Consider the following 17,092-nt stretch of genomic DNA (forward strand, 5'->3'; position numbering starts at 1 on the left):
TGCAGCACTGCATGGCAGCTGGAAGCTGGCTGCAGTGAATAGGACAGTGCCAGGGCAGCCGGGCAGGTTTCCAGTGATAGCAGCTGGGAGCCTGGTGCTGCTGGCCAAAGGTGGGAAACCAGCATGTCTTCTCCTGCTCCAGGTCCATCACTCAAAGGATACAATTCAGCTTCCTGGTGTCCCCAGAGCTCCAGCTGGCTAGCCAGTGTCCCGGGGTACTTGCTGTGGAAGCTAGAGCAAGTCTGAGTCAGGTATGGCTTGGGGGGATGTTACTGGCAGGTACTTTCCTTCCTCCTCCTCCTCCCCAGAGGTCTTGTATCCTCAGATCAGATCACCTCTATGGTTCTTGTACTGCAAGAAACCATGGGAAGGGGCCAAGTGGGGCAGTGCTTATCCGGCCACGGGCCCACCTCCCCTTGAAAGCTTTAAGCACAGGGCTATCTTGCCCTCCTCAGGCTGTGTCTACACAAGACGTTGACTGCGCAGTTGTTACTAACTGACTATAACCAAGTACTAAATGTCTGTGCAGTAGCATCCTATCACAGTTGCATGGTGATGCTTACTGATCAGTAGCTCGTTACTACTCTCATCACAGTTCGTGCCCCCTGATGCTACTGTGCAGCAGTAACGAGCCATTGCACAGTAAGCGTCATGTGTATACGTGGCCACAACGAAGAAAGGGGACAATCTGATACATTTACAACCAGCCCAATTTTCCAGCTCTGCTGCCCCTTTCCCCTCCCACCCAACCACGTGTGAGGTTTAGAAAGGTTCCCTTTGACTTTTCTTTTTAGGCCCCATCTCTCCTGAGTAGTCCCACTAGGATTCAGGGCTCTCAGCTTGGACAGATGCTGGAAGGGAATGTGCTAGCTCTGCCCAAAGCCCAGGCAGTCCGGTATCCTGTTTCCAACACTGACAAGTAGCAGAAGCTTTAGAGCTGTGGTTCCCAACCTTTTTAGGCTGGAGGCACCCATCAATAGAGTCAAGGCACTGCTCTTTAAGCTCAAGGCATCTAAAAAATACAGGTTTTTAGCTTTCACTTTTTGACCAAAGAAAAGTAATGAGGAATTCTCCTGTTGCAAAGACCTGAGGTCGCAGCCAGGCAGAATGTTGTAAATGCTGTGGAGTCCTATTTGAACCCTCCAGGTTTATCTTATAAATCATGCTTGTATGTCAAGCAGTACTAATGTGGTGCAGCACCCTCGAAAGGATCTCTAGGCACCCCAGGGTGCCATGGCACTGCTTTAGAGGAAAAGTATTAGAAACAAGGCATGGGCAGAGTGACTGCTTCCCCGTCGGACCCTCCCTATCACCAGGAAAAGGTAACAGCACTCACGGTTGTGTTGGATAGCCCCTCGTGCACTTTTCTATCCCTCTTGGGACTTGGCTGAGCTATTCACCTCCCCTGGCATCCTGTGGCAATGAGTTCCAAACATAGGTAAAAAGAAAAAAAATCCCTTTGGTTTATTTTAAACCTGCTGCTTGATGATTTCATTGGGGCCCTCCCTGGGTCTTGTGTTAGAAGAGACAGGAAGGAACAGATCCCTGCTCCACATTTTCCACATCCTTCAGGATTTTTATAGACCGCTCTACTCTCCTCCTCCACCCTCTGTCGTTTCTTTTCCAAGCTGTTGCTGCTCTGCTGGTTTCCCTTGCGCTGTGGGGTATTCTGCAAAGGGCATGAGAGCTCCTGGTTGGGTTTGTTTTCCCCTCACTTGTGCATTTGGCCGAGCTGCAGAGCCATCCAGCTCCGCACCCATGGAAATGTCCCCTCGCCCTTCCCCACAGCCGGCAGGGTATCGTTTTGGCTGCAGTGCCGAGGCAGCGCAGATGCCAGGCTCGGCGCTCTGGCTGCTCTAGTGGTGAGGGACTCCATACGTCTGTGCCGGAGCGGTTGGGTCGGCGTGGGAGGAGCGCGAGGGACAAACGGGGCCTTGGTGACATTTGGCATCACTGGCATTGACTCCTCTGGCAGTGCCGCAGGACGCCCGGCTGAATGTCATGAAGCAAGAGTCAAAATGACCCTCCCATGGGCCCTGTAAAGGATAAAACATCTCAAGGGCTTTGGATCCTGAAGTGCCTGCTGCTTTCATCTCAAGCAATGCGACTGTGTTCCCCTGGGTGGGTTGGGCGGTGACCCGGCCCCTGCCTCAGCCAAAATCCAAAGCTCAGTGCTCACAAGCATGCAGGCTGCGGAGCTGGTAGCATCGCTGGGACGGTCTGCAGCAGAATCCCGTGAGTTGTGTTTCACCGGCTTCCTCGGCCAGGAGGAGCGGGGCGATGCTGTGTGTGCTAGCTACGGTCCAGCTTTTTTAAGGAGATGAGCCAAGAGGCTTGTCACAGTGCAGATCTCTCTGACAGAAGCGATTTGTTATATAGCAGAGCTCCTACCTGCAGGTGATATAGAACCATAGGAGCAAACAGGAGGTTGCACGGCACCAAGACACTACAGGCTGAGTGCGCTAAACAATGCGCAAGTCGTGACCCTAAGTCCCCTAGGTCTGACTAAACATCCTTTGATGAGATCAGTTTTATGACAGCCACCTGGATCAGAGGTAGAGGCTGGTGCCCACATGCAGCAACCAGAACCAGAGCTGCTCGGGGACATTTTCAAGGGAACTTCTTTTGTCCAGAAAATTGATTGAAATGAAAACTGCTCATGAGACGAGATTTCCCTTTCCCAAATATCAAAAGAAAAAAACCATGATGATCAAAATGTCCCTTTTTTGTTATTTTTAAAATGCAAAACGTCCTTGTTTGGGCCTGAAATGACTTTGTGAATTTGAGAATTGGGTTGACGGTCATTTTGAAAGTTGAGAGAGAATGGAGACGTTGTGTTTGACCAGACCCAGGTTTTGTGTTTCAGATCTTCGGTTCATGAGCATTTTCAAGGTGTCAACTTTTTTTTTCTCTCTCCTGATTTCAGGTGGGCAAAAATGTCGAAGCCTTGAAAATTGTCAGGGGACAGGGAAAACCATTTTCTATTCCCTCCTTGCCATGCCCCCAGTAACAGGACGGAGGTATGGGAAACTCCATACAGCTTTGCCTCCTTTCCCACGGAACCCAGTGGTATCCTTTAAAAGCCCAATAAAGCCTTAATATATCCAGCTAGGGCATGTGTAGACAACACGGGTGTTAATGTAGACCACCCAAACTAGAAAGCTATTATATATTACACGTTAATTATGCACATTTCACATTAATTACACATATATTATATAGTACACTTTAATTACACATATATAGCACACTTTAATTACACGTTTCACATGAATTACACATATCTAGCACACATTACACATATATATTACACATATATTACACATTACACATGAATTGCACATACATTATATGTTACATATTACACATATATTATATATTGCACATTAATCACACAAATATTATGCATTAAAACCAATGTTCAGCCTGCTGATTCAGGACAGGCCACATAACTTTGCCGTCAGACTCCATCTTTTTGGAGTTTTCCATCAACTTGAGCTGCTTGTATAATATTGGTTCCAGCTTGGGTAGCCGGTCCAAGCAGAAATGACAAAGTTTCCAGCAACTCCAGCTATCAGGCTGGGATCTGTTGGTATTTTATGGGTCTAGTACATCTGGTGCAGAAGTTGTCCCCTTGATGAGTCTGACTTTAGATTCCTATAAAAACCACATCAGATCAAGGGTTCTGGTAAAATTAATTTTCTAGCAGTTATTAAAGGCTGAAGCGAAGTGCTAACAGATTGGCTGGAGGGTGAACTGGTAAATATAAAACCCAGCATTTGAGATGAAATGAAATGGGTTTTGGGTGTCTGAAAACCATCTTTGCGAAGAGCCTGACACTGTTTGTTTCTTTTATTTTTTGAAAAAAACCTCTGATTTTGTTTTCTGCCTAAGTAATGTCAAGGAAACGTCTTGAATAGCTTTCTAATTCCTGAGGGTCCCAGAGGCATAACTTTTGGAAGGAATTACATTAACGCTTATGAAAAATAAATTACAGTCTGAGTGCTCGTTAGATAATTTTGAACGAATGTATTGATCTGTGGCAGGACTGTCAGAAAATAGAAGGGGTTGGGGGGGAAATCACGGGCAGTGGCATTTCATCTGCAAACACACAATGTTATTTTCCCCAAAACCCCCCAAGGAAATGAAGAGGTGCTTTCCTCGGGGCTCGTCTCAGCGCTAAGTGGGCAGGCCGGGCAGGATGAAGGAGGGAGGAGGATGAAGGCAGGGAAGTGCTGGGGCTTCGTGCCTCAAAGCTGAGGCATGCGGGCCCCTCTCCTCCCGCACCTACAGAGGCTCTCCCAAATTCCCGTGGCGGACAAGACGGGCAAAGGCCTGAGGGGTGTTTAAGCCTGAGCGCCGGCCGATTCCAGTCCTTCGACCTGATTTCGCAGGCCTCTGAGTCTTTTTTGAGGGGCTTGCGTGGTCCTTTTGGTGGCAATATTTTCCTCATACGCCACCGTCACGGCCAGCGGAGCCAGTCCCCCAGGCTGCCCCCGGGCCCTCCGTGCTGCTGCCTGCGCAGCGGCGCCCACGGGATCGGTGCTGCGGGCCGCATAACGAGTCCTGCTAATTAGCATACCCACAGCACCTTGTGGCGTGCCCAGCTCCCCCTTCTGAGGCAGTGTGGGATGCTTGAGGGCAGTGGCACAGACAGGACGCCATGTCAGCAGGCTGAGAGAGAGCCTCCATTTTGAATGGCGCCGTTACCAGACGGTCTCCTCCATTTTGAATGGCGCCGTTACCAGACGGTCTCCTCCATTTTGAATGGCACCGTTACCAGACGGTCTCCTCCATTTTGAATGGTGCCATTTTGGACAGCGCTGTTACCAAGCTGTCTTTTCCTTTTGGGAGCTGTGTTTTATTTGTGCCCTTCAAATCCTCCCAGACGGCGGTCGATTCCAGCACTTTGCTCTTGGTAGAGCGGCCGTGGACTCACCCCTGGCCTGCCAGAGTCTCCGTCAGCTCCTCCGCCAGGCTTGCCTGCTTCCATTAGTTACCTGTGCACAGTCCCCAGGTCCTCGATGCGTGTGAATTCGTGCACTCGTGCTCAGGAACAGCAGGGCGAGCGACCTCAGGTTGCCCACCCCTGCAGTCACGGGGACCCAGGTGCCCCAGAGAAGATGCATCCCTCCTAAATGGCCCTAGGCTCTGGGGGAAATTCCTTCTGGTCACCCGAGAGGGTCATTAGCGCTCTCCATGGGAGTCGCGGCCATGTCTGGCTCTGCTGCAGGCGTGTGACCGTAGGTGAGTCTCTTAGGGCCAGAGTGTGATCCCTTTACCCACAGGAGCGATGCTGAGTGGCAGCAGTTGGCCCTCTGCCTCTCAGTACACAATCCCGCTCCCTTTCTTTCTCCGTGACCTGTCGCATCTGCTTAGACAGGCTTCCTGGCGCAGAGACCCGCTTGGCGTGTCATGCATTTGGAGCCACGATCTCCGTTTGGGAGGCTGGGGTACCGCTGCACGGCGGTGGATAAATAACACGGACACGACGCCAGCGCCGTGAGGGAACTGCCGCTGTCTGTTGGCGCTTCCACTGCCCGTCTCTACACGCAGCACCTTTCGGAGGGCTCGAACATCGGCATATTCGCCCCCTCCTCCCTTGTAACCTTGCACTTTGTGCACCCCTGGCCCCATTTGGGGTTCGAAGTAGAGCAGCTGAAGCAAGGCTCCCTCGACTAAAAACTTGCCGCGCATTAACTTTTGAATGGCGCGCACCGGAGAGCAGCCGGGCGCGGAGCATGGCGGAGGGACACTTACCGGAGGTAAGCTCTTCCCTCCTCACGCGGGGCAGGCACCGGCTCCTCCCCGAGGCGCCCCGTGCCTCCTTGCCCCCCAAGGTGAGGCAGTGCCATAACCGCGAGGGCATTTGCAATTGGGCATTTGCTTGCTGATGGACAGAAGAGCGCTGCAGCAGACGCCCGCGGCGGCATCGCTGCGTATTTGACAAAGCCCAAATAAACAGCAGGCCTGCGCAGCAGCACGAGCCCGTGGGAATGGTCTCTGACAGAGGCAGAGGGAAGAGTCACAATCTCGCAATCTCCCATCTGGAGACAGCTGGTAGAAGCCATCGGAAACTTGCCTTTCCCACCACCCTCAGCTTCTCTCCCCATTTCCACTTCTGTGTTTTGGCCGTGAGGTTTAACCGACACCGGGGTTGTGAATTAAGCAGCAGGCGGCCGAGGCCCGGGTGCTGTATCTTCTTTTGCTGTAATGCTGCATTATCCTGTGGGGCGGACCGAGGCGGCGCGCGCTGAAAGGGGTAGGTGGGACCAATGCGGGAACGGACCGAAGTGGCGTGCTCACGCATCGCTACACCTTAGCGGGACCATCTCATGCACACAAGCCTTCTCTCGTGGTCCTCTAGCTGCTGAAGTACCCTGAGAGAAGGCTTGTGTGCATGAGGTTTTCCAGGCAAATATTGCAGGTGTTGGAGGAGCGCGTGGTGGCATGTCTCCTTGCATTGCATGGGAACTGCAAAGCTCTCCACGCATCACCCCGTTCTCCTTCACCCAGCCCCTTCTGGTGGCAGCCTCGAGAGGAAAGGAGACCCAGGGTGAAAGCAGCTTGTTGAAGAGCCCGCTCCAGTGCGCCAAGCAAATAACACTGCTAAATCCCCTGCTTTGCAGTGCGGCTGACCCTCCTGTAATCTGTATAAACACCACGTTTCTCCCTTAGGCCCTTGGAGCCTGGCTATAACTAATGCACTCAATTGCAAGATTGATCTTGCCTTAAGAGCGTGGTCAGCAGAAGCCAGCTCCTCGCGGAGCAGTGGGCATACGCTTGCTAGCAAACAGAAGCTATTAATTGATACACAGGAGTTTACAAATACAAAGTGTATTTTGGCCTGCGCTGAGTCATTAATCCTGCGTAGTTTTTATAGCAATAGCACTTTAATCACTTCTGCTTGGCTTTGGGTTTTTTCCCACCCCTCCCCCCATAAGGAAACACTTTTTACACTGGTGTTAGGATCATTTTTATGAACAGGTGCCAAATGTGAATGCTTTCCAAATGAAAACCTGTTGGGCATGTCTCTGCCTGTGCCCAGGCTGGAGTATGTCTAAAACAAGCTGTGCCACGCACATGTGGAGTTTCCTGTCGAACCTGGTAGTTACACCACTTGTATTTGAGGTGGTTTGAAATTCTTCTGTGGCATCGTGTACAAGCACCCCGTAGTGTGCGTTTGTGGCTGTCTGAGCCTGGGTGTAATCCAGCGCTTTACCTGGTCTCAGCTTTCACATATTTGCTTGCAAGCTGCCTGTTGCATTTTGCAGAAGAGCCACTGAGCAGCAGGAAGAGAAAAGGCAAAAGCGAATAACAGCTGGTTTTAAGAGAAGAGAGGACTTCCACTGAATCGAACGGAAACAGGTCAGAGCTCACTTCTGCTCTCTCCCAGTTTGGGATTATCGGTGTGAGGCTTGCTCCCTGAGGTCCTGCATTTGGTAAGGTCTGTGCAGCACTGCTGAGGCACGGAAGAGCGGAGCCCAAACCTGTACTCCTTTGAGAAAACTTCCACTGGGAGCTGGCCTGAGTAAGGAGAACCAGGTTCAGGTCAGAGCAAGCTCCCATTGCTGATCCCAGCAAGTACACGGTCCTCTTGTAGCCACCGCAGAAGCAACAGCTTTCTCTAAACAAATATTTCATTCTAATAAGCCTAGGAGGCTTTGGCAGAGATCAGCAGTCAGAGAGATACGATATTATTATGTATGAATTAATTATTATTGTTAGGACAGTCTCCTGCGGTTTGTGCAGTGTTTACTCACTCTGTTGCCTGCTAACTTCAGTAGGCATTTGCTTGATAAAATCTGAATTGAAAAGTATAGGTGAGCAAAAAGCTCCTGGCAAGCCCTGTAGGTGAATTGTGTCTGAGCAGCTGCAGCTTTTCTCAGATTTGCTCCATTTGAGGAATATACTCAGTCAATAATTTCCTGGCATGCAGCTAGGTTGTGACCTCGGCTTGTACCTGGTGGCCTTGCTTCGTCGTGTCTCTCTCCTGTTTCAGCAGATGTAATGCCAAGCTCCCCGAGCAGAACAAGATGTGAAGCAGCATGAAGGAGCCTGCTGTCACCCCTGATCATTGGGATCTGGGGCTCTCTCTTATTATGTGTGTACAGCCACTTGTACGCTTAATCTTGCAATGGAATCACAGAGCTGGAGGAGACCTCCAGGGTCACCTAGTCAGTGCGGGGTTCGGTCATCCTAAACCAGCCCAAACTGATGCCCATCGAACCTCTTCTTGGAAACCTCCAGCGAAGGAGATTCCATCTCTTCCCTGGGCAGCTTGTTTCATTGTCCTATTGCTATGACAGTTAGGAAGCTTTTCCTGAGATTTCATCTAGATCTGCACTGCTGGGTGAGCATTGCAAACTGGACCTAGCAGCCTGGAGAATTCAGCCCCCAGAATCAGCTTGCCAGCCAAGACTGAAAATAGCCAAGACTGAAAATTCAGGGTTCTCTTTTTGTGAATAGTCACTAACAAATGCTTAAAATTTGCTAGGTTTTTGGTTGAAGCCGTGTTGGTCTAAGGACATAGGCAGGCAAGGTTCTTTGAGTAGACGAGATGTCTTTTATTAGACCAGCTGAGAGTAATTGGGAAAAAAGTGCTTAGCAAGCTTTCAGGCTCAATTGCCCTTCTTCAGGCATAGGAAGTCTCTGCTGTTCTGAGGCTCCAAGGAATGAGAGACGCTAAAAGTGTGACAGGATGTTAGTGAGACTGTAAATAGGTAGAAATATAGGAAAAGAAAAGGTAGAGCAATAACATTTGCTATTGCTCTGAACATTCCTGCCAAACAAGAGGCATAGCAAAGTCTCCATGGCAAATGCATGTCATGGCACATGGGATCACCGACCTTATTAAAAAACTAGGCGCTTGCTAAAGAAAACACATACGGGCACATGCAAAGTAGGTTTCCACACAGCTTGAGTTCCAGCTTTGTTTCCCAGGGACGCACACCCTGGAGCTTGTGTTCGGCATCTGGAGGTATCTAGACCTACTGGCTGCATAGTAGGCTACAGGTAAGCAAAGCCATTGCAGGAGAGGTTCGTGAATGTAGTGAGGAATAGGATGAGATGAGATATGTATCTGGCTCACTGAAAGAAGTCGCCATTTGGCCTGCTCCAACGAAAAGTTTTGCAGTGCTAATTCATTGCCTTGGGTTGGTGGCTGGGGAAGTAAGTTTTTGCTGTGAAAGGCCAAGACTTGAAAAACTTGTGCAGTGGAACGCAAAGCTTGTGTTTCCTTTCAGGGCTGAAAGCAAACACATCCGAGGAGCTTGACAGTCCATTAAAAACAAAGATAACGGAGCCTCTTGGTGTCTCTCTCTTGGCAGCAGCCTGGCTTCCCGTATTTACCTGATAACATGATGGCGAGCGCAGCAGGTACAAATGCCTTGAAATAAATAAGGGAGCTCTCTGCCCCGGCTCTGGGTTAATCTGGCTTGGGGAAAATGGTGAAGAGCACAATCTGGTAAATCATGCTTTTTTTAATGTAATGTACAATTTACAGTACAGGGGCTTTATAAATAAAGAGCAGCCAGTAATAAGATATTTATCACTAAGTGCATCACACAGTGGTTTATTTTCCATAAATTCTGCCAAGGGTGAGCAATTTCCAACCACAGCTGCAGTCCCCTGTTGTTATCGATGCCTGTGTTAATTAGATTTAGGTTTGTGTGTGCGGCTGCGGGAGAGAGAGGCTCTTTCTTGCGTGGCAATCAATACCTTCATCCCGTATCTCAGGGTGCAGACGCCTGTCTGTCCACAGGGGTGGCATGTTTTTCCTAGTGCCTGCTCAATCAATTAAGTTTAGTTCAGCTGCAGATTTGTCACTGTGGGCAGCGTCAGACTTTGAAACCCTGCTGAGATCTTCCGCAGTGGGGACTTCTCTCTAAAAGGGTCCTGGCATTGTCTAGTATTTTAGCTTCTCCTCAGACACAGCCTGGTGTGGAGAGACTGTGACAAAGCCATATCCGATGTACCTGGATAATATGAGCTGATGGGCAAGAACCTAAAAATATTGAAATGTAACCTAGTTATTGAGAAAGACTTTGTATGAGCTCTGTATAAAGTTATAATGTAGATAATGCATCATCATGCTTGAATTCAATAGGGGTGGCAGGAGGAATAAATGGGGAATCAACACCATGATTTCCCAGATGAGCCCATTGCGATGCATGCTTGAAATGCCACAGTTCGGTGTCAGAGATGCTATCTCTAACGTAGGTATCTAGGTATCTCTGATGCCCAATGAAGGGTGTTTGTGCCTAAAAGCTTGCAATTAAAGATTTTTTTTCCCCAAAAATCCTGTTGGTCTAATAAAAGATACCACCTCTACCACAAGCCCCGATTGCCATCTCCAGTGCAGGAATTTTCTAATCAAAGGCCTCAATCAGTTGATAAGTGTCTTGAATCCAGTGACAGATCATGGAGGGGGGGAGAGAGAGGAGAGTAGTCGCTGACTAGAATTAGACGTGGAAAACATCTTTCCTAAGAAGACTTTCGATGAAGGAGAGTAGCTGTGACAAGAACGTGGTATGGGAGATGCCATTCTTGACTGCTGTGAATCCAGCCTTTCGGTGCGGGCTCTGAGGGATATGTGCATGACAGGTGAGATGGTTGGTTGTCATTTTGGACCCCTGCATGGCTGTAATCCTGCATCCTACTTGTTGGACTCATCCCGAAAGGCTGTTGTTAGGATCCCTGAAAGATTGGAGCAATATCAATCACTTGGTTTTGGTCAGTCCTTCATGCCAAAGGTCATGAGAGTGTCCTTCATCCTTCTCGGTGGCCATGTGTCTTTTTCAGAGTGATGCCCCATGATACTCGATAGCATTTGCGAGGCAGGCAGCAGCCCTGATCTTTTAAAGCAGCACAACTTTATAGACCTCCTTTCCAGAATATAAATTAGGCCCATAAAGCAGTAGCTTTGCTGAAATGTGCAATGTAGTCTAAAGAGTGTTTAATAGTGTGATGCAGTAGTCGGCAACACATCTGCATGCAAAGGGACAAAGGTTACCAAAGTAATTACCTACCAGCACTTAAGGAGATTAGGATGTACAAGGAGAGAGGGGCAGGAGCAGGTTGCATAGATGGTTTCCTGAACTCAGTTGCATCTGATGTGAAGCTATGACAAAAATTGGTTCTCCCTTTTGCTGGAGCTGAAGCTGACAAATTCCATTGTGACAGACCGGCTCCGAAAACCCCATTTGTACCACGACCTTTAGCATCTCTAGCTGCTATTAGCAGAGCAGACTGGATGGGCTGAGGGCATGGAGAAGCGAGAGATGAAACCTTTTCAGGAACAGGGCAGCCCTACCCTTTTACAAATTCCTGAAAAAGAAAACCGGGCTCACAAGATTAAATGATCCTTTTCCTTCCCTCCCCCCTGGGTTCAGGTATTATATTCCTTCTCATGAAGCAGTTTTCATAAGAAAGGTGACAAAGCTCTGCTGTTTTGAAAGGATTGATTTCCTATGAATGACTCAGCTTTACAAACCTGGGTGTCAGCATTGTAGCGTTAATTCCGGGTCACCAGCTCCCTTATCCTGGACGTCCTGATTGACTTCATCCTCCCAGACTAGCAGGAGCCATGTCCTATTATACCGTGCTGTGCATCTTAGCCATTATCCCCAAATTTCCCATAAGAGCCCATATAGCACTGTGTGTAGCATGAAGGGTCTCCACACTGACAATTGACATGCAGATGAAGGTTATTCACTGAACGAGTATGTCCTCAATTCATATAACCCATTTATCAAAGAAAATTAACTCACTGACCTACTCTGCTTTGGGAAGCTCCGAAGTTTTAAAAATTGGGCCTCAAATTCCCCCCTTGAAGAAAGGTCACAACTTTGGTTAGCAAGAGACAGCTGGCACCCTGGGTGCTAAGAATTCACTCTTCTCCTAGACAACAGAAATAAATTGTGGTGAAGGAAAAGGGTAGAGAAATATTTCCATGCCAAGCCACGTGCTATAAATCCAGGAGGCCAGCAAAAAGAGCAGTGTGTTAGTCTTCAGGTGCAGTGGCAGGGGCATTATTTTGGGAGCTGTCCTGCCAGACCATCATGCTGAGGAAGAAATGCAAGGAGAATCCCAAAGCAAATGCCTGGATCTGGACGGACTGTGAATTGGAAATAGGCATTGCATCAGAGAGTGGGATAAATACCTGCAGACACAATCAAAAGACTAGGGAGGGGAGATGCAAGGATTTTTGTGGGTGATATCTTTTATTGGCCCAGCTGCATCACTGGGAAGGGCAGAGACAAGTTTTCCGGTACAACATACCTTTCCACAACACAGCTAATTTTTTGCCCCAACTCCTGATGACTTCAGCTAGGACTGAGCTGCCGGTCCTCTATGCATTTGAAAGCCTTTCTCTAAAGCCAGGCAAAATCTTTTGGTCAGTAAATTTCCTGATAAAATCCAGCGTGTTGTCAACAATCTAGGCAACACTAACAAAATGTGCCTAATTCTTCTGCGCGGAGATTCTAAGCAAGACATTTTTGACAGAAATAAAATGTGCCAGGTTTTCCACAGTGATACTTAAGAATTGAAATATTTTGGCACTTCTGCAAATGTTTTTTTAATATTTTGACTGTTCATCCTGTGTTGAGTGGAAGAGCCAACACTGAAAACGAGAGAGAGAAAGGGAAAAAAACCAACGGTGAAATTTACAGTGGGATGGAAGTTCAGGTTTGGCATGGGAGAACGCAGAGTGAATTTTAAATAATGAAATCAACAGAGAAATTCTCAGCTTGCTCATGACCGTGAAGAGAAAGAAAAAAGCCAAGTTTAGGGAATAAACAAGGCATGAAGAGTTGCTTGCACAACTCTGCCTTTTGTTTTTTAAGGAAAGGAGTCTTTGAAAATGCTCCAGAATATTGTCTCTCTGGCTTTTTTGACTGCCCTGTCTCGCTCCGTGTTATACTTGGGGACTCAGCTCTTTGGGCAGGGGTCCGCTTATTGTTCTGTGCTTGTACAGCGCCTGACACGCCGAGTCCTGGCCTATCACTCAGGCTCCTAGTCTCTGTGGTAATGCCAATAAAAATGATAGCCCTCTGTCGCAGAGCACTTAGGTGCCCTGTGCCTGAAAATAGAAACGGCTCAAGAGAGACCCCTAGCGGTGAGAAGGGGGAGGTGCAGCTGCCAGTCACCAGGGCAGCACAGGTGCTGGTTGCTGGGGCAACCAGTGAAACCTGCTGACAGGAAGGGGCAGGGCTTAGCTCTTCTTAAGCCCAGGCAGGAAGCCAGGAGGGCAGTTCCCCTCTGGCAGCCAAGGAAGGGGGAGTTTGGCCAGTGCAGAGAGAGGGGTGAAGATTGACTGCATGAGCATCCTCTGGTTCGCTGCCATGGCCTGGAGTATTTTTCCCGGTAGGGATCGAATGTTGTTTTGACCGGATGGTTTAGTTTTACGTTATAGCCCAGGGGCTTTGTGCTTTGAGTTTACTGTTTGACCAGAGGACCAGGTGAGACTATTAGGGGTTGGAGGAGGCCTCATAGGGACTCACTGGTAGCTTGGGGGTCCTGGTGCCAGAGAGGGTGCAGTATCTTGGGGGTGCATTGGCCCCAGCCCCAGAGTGAAGGGGGCAGCGAGGAGCCCTAGCAAGGTAAAGGAGAGGGCCGAATTACAGCAAGGCCTCAGTCAAGATCCTGGCGGTACCATCTGCGAGGCTTGGGCTGCGGTGTAGGGGAGGAAAGGAGCCGCAGATAGTGCCCCCTGGCACCGGGGCGTATAAAGCAGGCAGCCTCCTGCTAATTACATCATTCAATCAATTAAGATCAAGGCATGGCAGGCGAGTAAGAAGGCGGCTGGCCCATAACAGGAGGGCAGAGTCACCACTAGAACAACTCCAGCAGCGATACTCCTGTCACACTCTCCTATTTTCCTTTAGGCTGAAAGGGGTCAGTGCAGGGCCAGTGTGGCACTGGGATCCTCGTGTCTGTCTGGCATAGACATCTCACCAGCCATAATAAATTCATCTTTATAACATACTAGTGAGGCATAGAGGGACTATTTTGCCCCTTTATTGACTGGTGTGGGGTGGGAATAGAAGCACAGACAAGTGAAGTGATGAGGAATCATAGAAAATGGGGGTTGGAAGGGACCTCAGGAGGTCACATCTAGTCCATCCCCCTGCTCAAAGCAGGACCAGCCCCAAGTACATCATCCCAGCCAAGGCTTTGTCAAGCCAGGTATTAAACACCTCCAAGGATGGAGACTCCAGCACCTCTCTGGGTAGCCCGTTCCAGTGTTTTACACACCGAGTCCACAGAGCTGGGTCTGTAGGACAGGATGCTGCCTCTCATTCATGCCTGCATCTGGTGTCAAATGGACTACGTAACTCCTGCAGACTCTACCACCCAGAGGTCCTCAGATTCTTGAGCACGCGGGCAAACACCACTTGCTATTGTGCATATGCTTTATGAGATTGGCAAGGATCTATGACAGTGAAGGGGTTTGTACCTCCTCCATAATGAACGGTTGCTGTGGGAGCTGGATTCACCGTACACCATCACAGTGAAGAGTCTAGGCCCAGGACTCAAGGGCAGGTGACATGAGAGCTTCATTGCTGAATCGAAGAGCTTTGCTAAGCTTTTCCAGTGGTCCTTATTCTTGTCAAGACTATGTCTGTTGTGAGATCCCTGGGAAACCAGGTGTAGATTTCTATCATTAAAGTCTTAACGCCACTTGAAAACTACTCCAGTTTGACATCTCCACACCCAACAAGACAACTCAGTTTGAACCACGTGTAAGTCAGAAAGAAAGAGTCCATGAAGGATCCCAGTGGGTTGAAAAATGTTTCACCTGCCCCAGAACAATAAGGCACCAGATTTCAACAAGAAAGCACAGGGAATGCTATGAAAACAAACAGAAGAGAGTGTTGAGTAAGTGTGAAAACGCTTGCAACCAAAAATGAAATAGCAGTTTCATCTGTATATTGTAGGATCTTTGGTGTAATTAGCCTCTGTGTGCATGCATCCCTCGAATCTTGATTGATGTTTCTCACACAGATCAGTACCTTTTCCCATGAAAATAAACTCATTTCTGAGAACAGGATAGGCCATTATCAGCATTGTTTCAGTGTTGAAAATTTGCAGTTTTTGTATTTAAAAAAATGCCATTTTTGTTGGAAAAGTGAAATTGGGGTGAGGGGCACCTATAGCCCAGGAATGACAGTCCAATGATTTCAGTAGGGAAATCTGGTAGAATGACTTCACCAGTTTAGCACAAGTCTAGCATGATGAGTGGGAAGAGGATATTGCTGCCTGGGTGTTTCTGTGATGGGTGATTTGGGAACCGGTTGAAGTCCATGGAGATGGCCTGGACTGTCAGTGAAGTGGATGGCTATATCCAGGTGGGCTGGTACAGCGACAGGATAGGGGCAACACAGAGTTAATGAGGACATCTGCAGAGAAACCAAATTGGCTGGATGGCCATGAAGCTTTGAGAAGAGAGGGAGAGATGGAGCAGCTCTTGAGAAGGTCCTGTCTGGACAGAGGTGAAGTCCATGAGCAGTTGTGGCATAGTGGAGAATCCTGTTCTGCTACTGATGTGCTTGTATGTATTTTAGGAGGCAAAAGAAGACTTTAGTCTCTGGGGGCTGACACTTTGGCCCTTCTTTCCCACATTAAATCCCCCCATATATTGCTAAAATTAAAGAGATACGACCCGTGAGTTTCCAGACAAGGATGGCATATACTTAATTAGCGTGTGGTTGCTTGGGGAATGACCTGCTTCCAAATACCTAGTGGCCTTTCTTCAAACCGCCTCAGTCCTGGACAGCCTTGGGTTGTGTTGCCTTTGTACTACGTGCCAGCACAGAGGCAGCTGCTTTTAATGGAAAAGAAGATACTTTGGACATGATTGTCTACCACTTTATGATGTTAGCTAGGTCAGGGCAAAGTGATGGCTACCTGGGCCGACAACATTGTCATGACTGTATAAGTGGATGCTCAGATTTGACACCATTTGATGACCCTTTGGCACTGGTATAAATAAGCACAAGAAGTGGGGATGCAGGCAAAAAAAACCCCTAGGCTCTACATGCTTGCAAAATGCATGCGTTTCAGCAGGAGAAATTCCACTTTTAGATTACAGAATTTGTCAAAGTTTAATAAAACAAGAGCCTTGAGGCTTCAATTAATTAACAAATTAGCTCATCAACACTGTCCCTAATTTATCTAATATAAATCTGTCCTATTAATTAAACACAAGCGCAGGTTTTAATTTGCCTTGCAAAACCACACGTTTAATTGACAAATGACTAATTTAAATAGTTATTTTCAAAAGTTTCCCAAACAAGTGGAATCCAGAGAATTGTTAGATATGAATATTAGATTAATCTAATTGCAGGGCACTAATATGAGAAAATCGAGCTGCCATTTCTGGGTCCTCATTTGTCTGTGTGCCCATCACCCTTTTTGCAATGGGATCAGAGAACAGAGAGCGGGCCTTTGTGTTTGTAATAAAGCTGATATATACGGCAAGTATTTTGGAAACATATTTTCTATGCCAGTTGACAGTCTTCTGCCAGCCCAGCTGCTGTTATGGAGTAATTTATTCCTCCGAATCTGCCCAAGTTTTATTCCAAGTCCTTTGTGTGGATTTTAATTTTTTTTCCAACTTAGAAGTAGTGCCCGCATTCACCTACCAGCAGTGGCATGCGTTTGAGTTGCCCTGTGGTGATTCACCTTATGTTTTGTCTCTTCATCTTGGCCCTCCATGGCAAACAGGAGCTTATGCAGTTGCAAGGTGCTCAGTTAGTCCATTCAAGGTGTCTTGGGGTGCAGGCTTGTTGAAGATGTTCAGTCTTTCTGTCCCTAAGCATTCCAAAACTCACATCCCAGGCTTCAAAAAACAGTCAGATCAGGTTTTAAATGAGGAGAAAAGCACCTGAGATTACAAAACTCACCATATCATTGTGGGATTTGATGTTGTTTTTCGGCACTTGGTTTTGTTTTGTTGCATGTGGCTCTCACGTGCAACAAGAGAGGGGGGTGTTGTAGGTGCCCATGTTTATGACCTGTATGATGCTCTGGTTTGCGTTGGCCAGGGCATACAAGATTAACCCTTCGTCTCTGTTTGCTTTGCTCT

The 17,092-nt window shown here is 48.1% G+C and overlaps 1 protein-coding gene across 1 annotated transcript in view; it reads left to right on the forward strand.

Moving 5' to 3' along the window:
- Window positions 1-7,327: 7,327 nt before the first annotated feature.
- CMKLR1 (chemerin chemokine-like receptor 1) overlaps window positions 7,328-17,092 on the forward strand; it is a 152,166-nt gene continuing 142,401 nt past the window's right edge. Inside the window, exon 1 of the mRNA XM_090063442.1 lies at window positions 7,328-7,368. The gene's annotated coding sequence lies outside the window, so the exon portion shown is untranslated. The remainder of the gene's footprint in view (window positions 7,369-17,092) is intronic.

This window comes from Crocodylus siamensis, chromosome 9 (assembly GCF_052110815.1).
Source record: "Crocodylus siamensis isolate JL-2025a chromosome 9, ASM5211081v1, whole genome shotgun sequence".
NCBI classification, from domain to species: Eukaryota; Metazoa; Chordata; order Crocodylia; family Crocodylidae; genus Crocodylus; species Crocodylus siamensis.